The 11,807-nt window shown below is 46.0% G+C and overlaps 1 protein-coding gene across 2 annotated transcripts in view; it reads right to left on the bottom strand.

The window, feature by feature from the left end:
• CDH11 (cadherin 11) overlaps nucleotides 1–11,807 on the bottom strand; it is a 204,898-nt gene that overhangs the window by 124,444 nt on the left and 68,647 nt on the right. The window lies entirely within an intron of this gene.

The following is an 11,807-nucleotide window of genomic DNA, read 5'->3' as shown; positions in this document are numbered from 1 at the left end:
CTGACACATAGTAGGCTTCTTCCCCTTTCCATGTTTTCTCTCTTCAGTCCTGGATCCATGAAGAGTGGGCCTTGCTTTCAGAGTTAACCTCCCACTGGGCGCCAGAGAATTCAGCCCCCGCCTTAATCTTGGAAGCCAGAGCTCAGATCCTCACTTGTCTGCTGATGGACTCATTACAGAAAGTGCCCAGAGCAGGCTTCCCAGATGCGTCATTGCATAGCCCAGCCTGAGCCAGAAGCATCCTGTTAGAGACCCGTGCAGAGGCCCCTGGATGCCAGGAGAGGCTGATCGTTGTTTCCACTGCTGCTATTCCGCAATGGGCGGTTTTCCCTGAAAAGCCAGTAAATATACCTTAACCTCAACTTGCACTTTTTTTTTTTTGATTCACTAGTGATCAATTATTGTAGCTCATAGATTATCTTCTTCTTTTTTTCTATTTTTCTTGGAGTTCATAGATTTTCAATGGATGAAAGAACCCCAGAGTCCGGCCCTTTGATCTGACCTCAGTTTAAGAAAGCTCAGGCTTAGAAAAGAGGCTCACCTTGGGGTGAGCCACTGTTGGAGAGTGTGAAAGGCAGACAAAACCATCTAGGCAGACCAGCTTCCGGGCTAAGATAAGAGGAAGCCTCCAGCCACTGCCAAGCAGGGACCCTGCTCCTGCAGAGAGCAGAGCTGTGGCGCTTAGAGGTGTGGTGATCCCTGGTTGCCTCTTGGAGGTATGGAGCATGGGTAACTATCAACACTTCTAAGGAGGAGAAGAAACATTTGTTGAGTAAGGGCACTGTGCTAGGTATTTTACATGCGTTATCTCATTTGATTTTTGCAATAGTCCTACGAGCAAGAAAACTATCCCCTCCCTCCCCAAATGTCCACACATTAATTCTCAGTTTGCCTGGGTCAAATTGTTTGGCAAAGCGGACTCTGCAGATGTGGTTAAATTAAGGGCCTTGAGGTGGGCAGATCAGCCTGGGTTTCAGGTAATTACAGGGCCCTTATAAGAGGGAGGCAGGAGGGACAAAGAAAGAAGCGGTGGTGAGGGAAGCAGAGGATGGTGTAATGAGCTTTGAAATAGAGGAAGAAGCTATTAGCCAAGGGATGCAGGAGACCCTTAGACTCGGAAAAAGACGTGAAATAAGATTTTCCCCTTGGACCTCCAGTAAAAAACCAGCCCTGAAAAAAACTGGATTTCAGTCCATAGGACCCATTTTGGACTTATAATCTCCAAAACTCTCAAATAATAAAGTTGCATTGTTTTCACCCACCCACCGAGTTTATAGTAGTTTGTTGCAATAGCAATAGCAAACTAATATACCCATTTAACAGATGAGCATGCTGAAGCTTCGTGGGGTCAAACCACCTGGCTGCAGTCACACGGAGCCAGCTCACAGGAAGCAGAAATGATGCACGCAGGGTGAGTCCTTGGCCTGTGCTCTGAGCTGGGCTACGTGGCGCTGGGGACGGAGGGGGACAAATACAATCTCGCAACTTAAAAAACGCAAGATCTTCCTCAAGCCTGTGAGACAGTCAGGATAGTCACTATGGCCAGTTCTCTGAAAACAACAATAAAAGCATCAGCACCAGTGAGTGGTTAGAGGCAGAACTGAATTTTCAACCCAATTCCGCCGACGCTTTCCCTGACACCACTCCAGCCCCTGTCCTGTGCTGCCTCTGTAGCCTGAGGGGCATTTTCCGCAGGCGCTGCCCTTCTGCAGAGACGAGCTCCTGCCCATGGTGACCAGTGTGCGGGGGCTGCCACACCCACAGATCTGCCACCTTGATAAGCAGATACTCAGGCCAGTTCAAAGTGAAGCCGGCCCTCCAGCATAAGACTGCGTGCACACTTTGGGAAAAAATACCTGGCTGTCACCTGAATTCCATCAATGGCTGAGAACCTCTGGCTATACAGCCCCACATTTGGAAACACCTAGATATTTGGAATTGTAGAGACTCGTGCATTGCCATCACCACCAGCTGGAGTCCTGTTTAGGGAGCCTTTCTAGGCGACATGCATTGGTGCAAGTGCATTAAAGGTAATACCACCTTTGGTTGTCACAGAATCCCAACAGAGTAGACACTGATTGTTGGGTGATTATTATAATCACCCCACAGTTGACAAATGAGCCAAGAGAAGCACAGAGCAGTGTCTCCCCACAAGCGTAGGGCTGAAACAAGATCAGGATCTGGGCATTCCTACTTCTGAGCCAAACTTCAATGAGGCTTAAAAAGGCAAATACTCTGAAATAGGCAAGGATATATTTCAGGAAGTATTAACCTTTAATTAGTATGACTGTTATTATTATTATTATTATTATTATTATTATTATTATTTTACTGTTCTTTTCATCTCTTAAAAGCTAAAAGGAAAAGTCAATGAAATGGGAAAAGAGGATGTGGGCTGCTTAAGCCTTCCGTTCGGTTAAGCCTTCCGTTTGGTAAACCCCAGTTCCTCCTTACCCCACGAGGATCTAATTTTATTTACGCTTCCTGAATGCAGCCAATCAGCAGGGACAGCTGGGATTTGGGCTCTGGTGGGAGACAGCAAACAGAGCTTTTGTTTTGATCTCACTGCTAAGGTTAATGCATCCTGATTCCTGCACAGGCTGTTTCCCAGGATGCTGCTATTCCCCTCTCTGGTGGGGAAGCAAATGTCCCTGTGAAAGGGAATTAAATGCAGCAGTATTTACGAATCTTGAGTCAGATTTCCATCCTGTCCAACAGGATGAGAATTTGACCTATGATTTGCACTAGTAAGTTGAGAATGACATCAGAAGATCTCTTATTAACTGCAGGGGAGATAATGACTTAAGTGGCTTTAATCTAGACGTGTGCTTTACATAGAAAAGTGCCTCTGCTCCTTCACAGAGGAGAAAAGGAACAACATTTACTTCTATACTTAATGGACAGGATACCTAATTCCGGGTCTTGTTTCTAAACGTCCATGGATCCCATATCTCTATGGTTTCACTCAGACATTCTGCTTGTGTTGGAGAAAAAGGATGCAGTGCAAGTCCAGGGAGAGGCAGAGGCCTAAGTGGAGGCAGGAACACCTCAAATGTTTGGAAAAGAGGCCACAGTCTGGGAAAACTGACTTGATCTCCTTTCTCTCCATCCCCCTTTTCTCCTGAGACGCACACCACCTCTGCCTCTGGCAGGCACACTCATACCTGCTCATCCCTCACAGGGCTGCTGTGAGAACTGATGAGAGAGAGGGGAAATGATGAGGATGCTTTACTGAGGTAGATCATTATCTTTGCAGTCGTTCATGTTATTACTACATTCCAGGATCTGTTTTTCTGGGTACCAGCAAAGTGGGGTGGGAAGCATCTGAGCTCTAGAGTCAGAAAGGCTGGAGGTGAAGTCCCAGCCCCATTATTTGCCAGGTTTGTGGCTTCATTGGAAAGACATGAACTGATCTGACTCTTCATGTCCTCATCTGTAAAATGGGTATATGCCTCCTTTCTATTGATGTTAATCTGCCCCATCCCTTTTTTTTTCTCTTTGCACTAAGCTCAATTCTCTGAGCATATAACAAATTTCCTATAATTTAACTGTGTTGAATTTGTAGAATACTTTAGAAAAATAACAGTTTTCTTAAGACAAAATTCAGGTATCATAAAGTCTATCCTTTGGAAGTGCATGGTTCAGTATTGTTTTGTTTTGTGTTTTATTTCTTTGTTTAGTATATCTGCAAAGTTGTGCATCAATCTACCACTGCCTTGTTCTAGAACATTCCCATCACCACCCAAAAGCAAACCCTTAGCCACTAGCAGCTACTATATTTAGCGCATAGTTTGCTAATGAACATCTTGCTATTTTTCAAGGTCTAAAACATCTCTGAGGTCCATGCTGAATTACTCCTGGACTTACATTCAGCACCACAGTGTCAGGCATTTGCTGCACACCCCTCTGGGGCTCCCAGAATGACAGCTGAAATCTCCCCAGCCTTTCCAAATAGACGGCATATTCTTGGAGTTCAAAGGCCATGTTTCCTGCATTTTCCTCCCAGCACCTCAGCTCAGCGCTGAACACACAAGTAGGGGCTCGGTAAACTCGTGACTCCTGACTGACTGTCCAGTCGCCACATCTTCTGAAGACCGGAACATTTGTCACCTCTCCATGAGCTGTCATGTTCCATGATTATTCTCCCCAAAGCATGTGCTGTTAATTTTTCATCTTAATGAACTGTCCAGTCAAGTTTAGCAATGGAAATAGTGATAGAAGCACACTAAAAATGGCTTATGCCTGGCTATTGTCAGAAAGCCTCTCCCCACAACACCGGCACATAATTGAAATAAAATATCACAACGGCTACAAACACCATTTGTCAAGAATGAAGTGGAGTAAGTGCTATTTCAAAAATTTATACTAACGAGCTTTATAAACATGGATTATTGTAATGTTCCTCTGATTGATACCTGCTCAAGCATTTAAGTGCACGGCTATTATTCTCTGTGTTTGCTTGAGTGAAACCACTTTGGGTACCAAACGGCATGTCAGCCCTAATTTTCCAGAGTATTACAGATGCACGTTCTTTCCTGATGGGAGACGGGTCAGGCAAGCCGGGGCAGGCCCGAAAGGCCTGTGTTAATGTGGAGACGCACAGGCAGAGGAGCCATTATGCAGCTGTTGGCATCCCAAGAGTGGAGTGCTCCGGGAACTGCTGCCACTCAAATCTGATGGATGGCCCGGGAGGAAGTGAGAGAGAGAGAGACAGCGACAGAGAGAGGGAATGAGAATGAGGGGCAGAGAGACAGGTCTGAAAAGTCTGCTCTACTCAGCAGCGTGGAGGAGCCCACGCTCCAGCATATTCCTGTTGACCCATCAGGGAAACATTCGAAATGTAGGTGCTGGCTCAGTCATTCGCTCAAGAAATAGTAATTGAGCCACTACTAGTGTGAGCAGCATTGCTTTTGATGTTGAAGATAGGGGTGGGCAAGGCAGACCACATCTCTGAGCCTCCGGGGCTTAGAATCTCATTGAGGAGAGGACAATAAAACACGGAAGCCATGAAAGAATAGAGACGTGATATTCACAGATTGAGATGGCTGTTGTGAAGGATTAGACAGAATGATGAAATGTCAAATCACTGGGGGTGGGTGGCAAGTGAGGCTGTGATGTCAGGAATGGCCTCGGGGGTGGCATTTAAGCTGAACCTTGAATGATGACAAGTCCCAGGCATATGAGGAGACCCAGACGGAGGCAGCACAGAGTGACAAGCCCCTGAGGCTAGAAAGAGCTGGGCCTGTTCAAGGAACAGCAATATCCAATGTGGCTGAAGGGACCAGGCAAGGACAGAGAGGTAGGGAGTGATCATGTCTAGATGGCACTGTGGGCACATTGGGGTCTGCGTTTTGTTCTGATTAAGACGGCCGTCATGACATATTTTTAAGGAATGACTACGGGCAATGGCAGTCACTCTGCAATCCCTCATCCCACTCTGCTGCTGATTAAACCTATACCTGCATCCCCTCCACTTGATCTTCTCAGTTCAACTTCAGACCCTGACCTTGCTTCCGGCAGACCTGGCCGTCGGCACCTCTGTCTTCCCTCTCGCTCTGGGCAGTCACTGCACCCCCCCTTTGCCCTGCTCCGGCTCCTGCCCGTCCTAACCTAGACCTCACTCTGGCCCACTCTGGGCAAAGAAGGGAGCGAAGGAGCCTTCTCACAGATAAGGAGAAGGCTGTTCATGCACTCTTGGAAACAGCATTTACTCTGCAAAGCAATCAGCCAGGCTCCATGGGAAGCCTCTCTTGGCCCCCACCGAAGTGCAGGGGCAGCCAGAATGCTCTGGCAAAAGCACGATTGAAGTGCAGAAACAGGACAAAAATCTGTATCCAGAGTAGAAGTGATTTAAGCTCCACGTGACCAGAGGTCACTTTTTTCTTGCTCCTCACAGTATCTTGGTACTTAGCACAGTGCGAAGCATCTGATGAGAACACGTTCAGTGAAAACAATGAAGGTATAAATGAATCCGGTGTATTCGTGCAGACACAAGAAGGCTTGTTGCAAAATATTCAATAGAGTTTTGTGGCAGGCTGGGTTCTCTGGGAAGGTAACTCAGAGGGGGGTTTTCACATGCGGATGCTTATTACAGGGTGCCCTTGAGAATAATGCATGTGTGAGGGAAGGGAAGCAGGAACAGAAAGAGAGAGAAAGTGAGATATACTGGAGGCCCGACAACAGGCTCAGGTAACCCTGGGCGGTGCCCTGGGTGAGGACGGCCCTTCCAAATAATCTCTGGTACAGCCAAGAGGGCCAAAGCCCTATGGATCCAGACATCAGATGTGGGCTACCCCATGAGGGACCATGACCGTGGCTGAAGCTGCAACTGAGGCAAAGTCCTGAAGGGGCCAAGAGCTGCAGATTTTCTCCCAGAAGCACGCCCACTCGCTGGGGCCACCAGCCTTCTGGTGAAGGAGAGATAGGGGAGTGTGTGACAGCGTGGAGTTTAGAAGCAATTATACCTATGCTGAGACCTACTGTTTCTTATAGGTCTTGGTGTGGAAAACGAAGGCTTGGCGATTTGAATCGGTAGATTTTTAGTGCCACAGAGTACTGGCAAGAGTCTTAGGAGAAAAAAGGGACCTAGAATCTGCCTCCATTGGGGGTGCCTGGGTGGCTCAGTCCATTGGGAGGCTGACTCTTGATCTGGCTCAGCTCATGATCTCACAGTTCATGGGTTTGAGCCCTGCACTGAGCTCTTCAGTCACAATGCAAAGCCTGCTTAGGCTTCTCTCTCTCTCTCTCTCTCTCTCTCTCTCTCTCTCTCTCACTTTCTCTCTCTCTCTCTCTCTCACTCTCTCAGCTGCTCCCCCACTTGCACTCTTTCTCTAAATCAATCAATCAGTCATGGCTCCGTATACTATATGTGACTCCAAGCAGCGGACAACTGTTTTCTAGACTCTGCTTAACCTCTCTCGGGTTTATTCAGTTTTTTCCATTTATTCTTCCAGAGCATGAGATGGAAAATGTCCACATGCAGGGATCAAAGTGGGTGATGCAGTAGGAAGGGCTGTACAGATAGTGGGAAGGGACGAGGTGGTCCCTTTTGAAAGTGGACTTGGGGCCGTAAGCACTGCCTTATCTGGGAGCGCCAGCCAAAGCCCTCAGCGGTGGGTGAGCCATGTCCCACCCTTCTGAAGGCCTGTTCACCAAGGGTACACATACATCCCCCACACTGTGACAGAAGACACAGCATGAGGCAACCAAATTCCATCCGCCAAGATCTTACAGACTTGTAGACAAATAAAAGGCAATGAGGTTACGAAGGCACGCCCCTGACTTCTCCATCAGGCATGGTGCCTGGGGCCCATAATACTTTAAGGGCTCACAGGAACGTTTGTCTTGTACTTTTGTTTTTTTAATTGAGATATAATTGGCATATACCATTATATGGTTTCAGGTGTACAATATAGTGATTTGATACTTACTTATTTTGAAAATGATCACCGCAACAGATCTGGTTAACATGTCACCACACAGAGCTATAGTTTTTTTTTTCCTTTTAAGATCTACTTTCTTAGCAACTTTCAAATATCCAGTAGAGTATTATTAAATATTGTCACCATGCCATATGTTACATCCCCAGGACTGACTTATTTTATAATGAGAACTTTGTACCTTTTGATCACCTCTACCTAATTTGCCCACTCGCCACCCCCCTGCATCTGGCAACCTCCAACCTGTTCTCTGTATCAATGAATTCGGTTTTATTTATTTACTTATTTTAGATTCTACATATAAGTGAGATTATACGATATTTGTCTTTCTCTATCTGACATATTTCTCTTCGCATACTGCCCTCAAGGGTCATCCATGTTGGTGAAAATGGCAACATTTCCTTCTCTTTTATGGTTGAATAATATTCCTGTCTGTTTGTGTGTGTGTGTACACACACACACCACATTGTCTTTATCCATTCATCTGTCTGTGGACACTTGGGTTGCTTCCATGTCTTGGCTATTGTAAATACCCTCCAACGATTATGGGGGTGTATATATCTTTTCAAGTTAGTGTTTTTGTCCCCTTTGGGTAAATACCTAGCAGTGGAATTACTGGATCATAGGTTAGTTCTATTTTTAATTTTTTGAGGAACTTCCATACTATTTCCACACTGGCTGTACCTGTTTGTATTCCCACCAACAGTGCACAGGGTTCCTTTTACTCCACATCCTCACACAGCTTCTTTGAAAGTCAGAAGATGGGTGCCTGGGTGGCTCAGTTGGTTAAGCATCTGGCTTCAGCTCAGGTCATGATCTCATGGTTCGTGGGTTCGAGCCCCGCATCAGGCTCTGTACTGACAGCTAGCTCAGAGCCTGGAGTCTGCTTCAGATTCTGTGTCTCCCTCTATCTCTGGTCCTCTCCTGCTCATGCTATCTCTCTCTCTCTCAAAAAAAAATAAATAAATAAACAGAAGCAAAAAAAAAAATTAAAAAAGAAAGAGAATTAGGTTTTTACAGTAGAAGATTATATTTATGCCAAAGCAATCATAAAATATATTATCTGTGTGGCAGAAGGAGCTCTTGAAGGTGAAATTCAACTGCCTAGGGCTTATGGAAGGCATGTTGAAACCCCCAAGAACCAAAGCACTACGGGTAAAGAAGTGTCCAACTCTGTCTCAGGGGATCAGGGCACCCCATCTGGAGGAGAGGATCCTTCTCTGCATATCCAAAGAAATGGGGAAAGAGATGCAAAGGAACCTGGAGGGCAGCATTGCAGTGAGTTCCAAGACTATCGGCAGTAAGATACAGATGGAGAGGAAATGGAGGGTGACAGGGGGGCTTCAGGAGGTGAGAGGGAGTGGAGGTTGGATCCTGTCAGTCTTACAAGTGGAGAGCCCTGTAATTTATCCTGCGAGGGACCGAGGGGCCACGGTCTTTTGAAGCTTAAGGTTTTAGACTTAAGCAACTTGATACAATTTGGATTTTAGAGAAATCCTGCAGCAGCTTGGAGGAAAAGCACTGGGGAAGCAGGCACCGAGCTGGACGTGCTCCTTGGAGCCCAAGCACCAGCCCCCTGGCCGTTCACGAGTGAGCACAGGCTGCTCGCTGCCGTGGCGGGTTCTGCTCCAACCCTTGACAAGAGTGAAACTACATAAGTGATAAAGGGTTTTCCTTTCTTTGCCCAAAGCCTGATGTAAACGGGTTAGGGGCAATGAAGAACAATCCTCCTGGGTCCATTTTTCAAGTGGAAATTCTAAGTGAAACTGGAAGCGCTGAGAGGTCCAGAATAGTATTTGTTACGGACAGAAACGTAGTACTTCAGGAAACTTACCAGACATTCGTTTAGAGAGGCACCTTCTCACTAGCCCTTGTAAGTATGTGGCTGAATTTTTAAAAATTCATTTTCTTAAAAAGTGTATAAGACTGTTGCTGTGGCAACCTACAAGCATTTGGAATGGTGCTTAGATTCTAAAATTCAGAGCCTCTTGAAAAGATGAACTCACTGGCCTCTCCACCGTTTTTCTAAAGCTTCCAAATAGGGGCATCTACCAGGTGTCAGGCTGCAGCCTTCTAGATCCTCAGCCGACACAATTAATTGGTGGCAGATTTTACTATGGCTTGTTACCTTTCCTTCTCTTCTCTCTCAAACTTCCTTGAGCTCTGAGTCTCCCACAGGGCACAGGGTAATTTGGGTTAGTAGCCTCCGTAAGAAATGGTGATTCTGTGGCTTAGGAATCACATGAAGCCAGGGAGGGCTGACAGGTAATGGCCTGATTTTTGTCCTGAAACAGTGGGAGTAGCTGAACCTTCCTGATGAAACCAACATAAGGAACAGGTAGACTCAGGGAGGTCAGGAGACATGCCCTCATTGGCATATGAGGTGCATGAAAATAGGAATGGCATAGTCGTTTTCATAGGCGGACATGTGGAATTAGGATGAAGCAAGCAGTCAGTAAATATGTATTTACTGCATGAATGAATGGATAGATGGCCAGGAAGTCATTCCTTAAGATTTCTACCCCAGCACTGTCAGGTTCACCTGCATTTTTCAGCCGAGAGATGTCTGTAAGACCGCCACCCCACAGATCACATCATACAGTCTGCAAAAAGCATGCACATGTCTTGACACAAAACATGAAAGAGTGCCATGGAGGCTTTCAGTAATTATTTGATGAGTGAATGAAAGAATGAATGAATACCTGAAAACAATCCTCCTAGGCCTTGAGCACTTGGCTACAAAGCGGTATCACACTGTCTCCTTGGGTTACTTCCTGCCTGTCACTTTATTCAAAGTCCCTCTCACATAGAATATAAGCTGTCCCCAGCCATGAAATGCACAGAGGAAGTGCACTGATAACTTGAACAGTCAGGGGCTTTGATCTTGAAAAGGAGGGAATCCTACACCAGGCTCTGAGGTTGCCGAGCTGAAGTTGACAAGCAGAACAGGAGAGTCACACAGTCTACATGGCCGGTTGTCGGAAATGAAGTGATTAGATTTTAACTGGACTCTGTGTTCTCACCCTGGACCACTGGGCCCAGAAAGCAAAGTGTGGAGAGCATGCTCACCTCCCTGAGACACTCACCTCTTGCTGTGTGAGCACGTGACCAGACAAGGCAAAACCCTTTCTCAAAGATGAACACAAGGTGGATATCAGGTGGCCCAAAGAAGGCCTCTTCCTAATGTCTCCATCCTGGAGGTGGATTTGCTGCTTAGGGCATCTCAGAGTAACTGACATGAAGCAAACATGTTCTAGATTTCACGCATACCTGGGTTGTCTCAGGAAGTAAGTACTGGGGAGAGGACGTTCACACAGGTTTCTGGGTAACTGACATCCAAGCTGTCCTTTTATTAGGGATTAAATCTATACAATCATTGGGTCGCCTGGGTGGCTCAGTTGGTTAAGCAGCTGACTGTGGCTCAGGTCATTATGTCATGGTTCGTGGGTTCAAGCCCCACATCAGACTCTGTGCTGACAGCTCAGAGCCTGGAGCCTGCTTCAGGTTCTGTGGCTCCCTCTCTCTCTGCCCCTCCCCCACTCATGCTCTATTTCTCTCTGTCTCAATAATAAATAAAAAAACATAAAAACAATTTTTAATCCATACAATCATTGCCATGCAACATGGCAAAATGATTTTCGAAAATCAGTGATTTTAGATGAAGGGTTTCTAAGACTCCATTGTATTCTTTTTGCAACTTTCTGCAGGTTTATAATTTTTCTTAATTAAAAAAAGTTTAAAATCAAAGGAGAGCAAGTAAAGCAAACAAGAAGAAAAACGTCCAGGTTTCCTTTTTCTAGACAGTGCGCACAACAGTGCCTATAGCTAGTTACCATCTACAGGTACAGATGAAGAGAAAGTGGCCATGTAGATATGTGTGGTTATAACTGTCCAGAGAATCTCTGGACACTCACATATGAATCCAAAAATAATAGCTGTCTCCAGGAAAGGACAGGCATTGAAGGAGACTTCATTATTTGTAGGTCTTTTATCACCTTTTGAATTTCAAATCATCTTCATCTATTTACCAGTCTTACCTACTTATGAACAGTTAAGATGAAAACAAACTGCCCGCCTAGTCATGACAAACCCTGGCTCAAGAACTCCTGTGCCGCTCTCTCTCTCTCTCTACAGAACTTCCATGCTGCAAAACTCTTACTGATCATTTCCTGGCAAACTCTTACTCAAGCTTCATGTCTAAAGGTCACCTCTATACTGAAGCTTCCCCTGATTTCCTCTGTCAAAGCCAGCCCCTCTGTGTACCTGTGGAGCCCTGGACCTGTCTAGAAGGAGCTACGCACCATGGTTATTTGTCTGCCAGCTTGGCTCCATTACAAGAAAGGAGGTTCTTCGAGGCATGGCTTTAGT

The sequence above is a fragment of the Suricata suricatta genome, chromosome 16, assembly GCF_006229205.1.
Source record: "Suricata suricatta isolate VVHF042 chromosome 16, meerkat_22Aug2017_6uvM2_HiC, whole genome shotgun sequence".
Taxonomy (NCBI): domain Eukaryota; kingdom Metazoa; phylum Chordata; class Mammalia; order Carnivora; family Herpestidae; genus Suricata; species Suricata suricatta.
The sequence above is the reverse complement of the archived record's forward strand: the minus strand, read 5'-3'. Positions and strand labels throughout refer to the sequence as shown.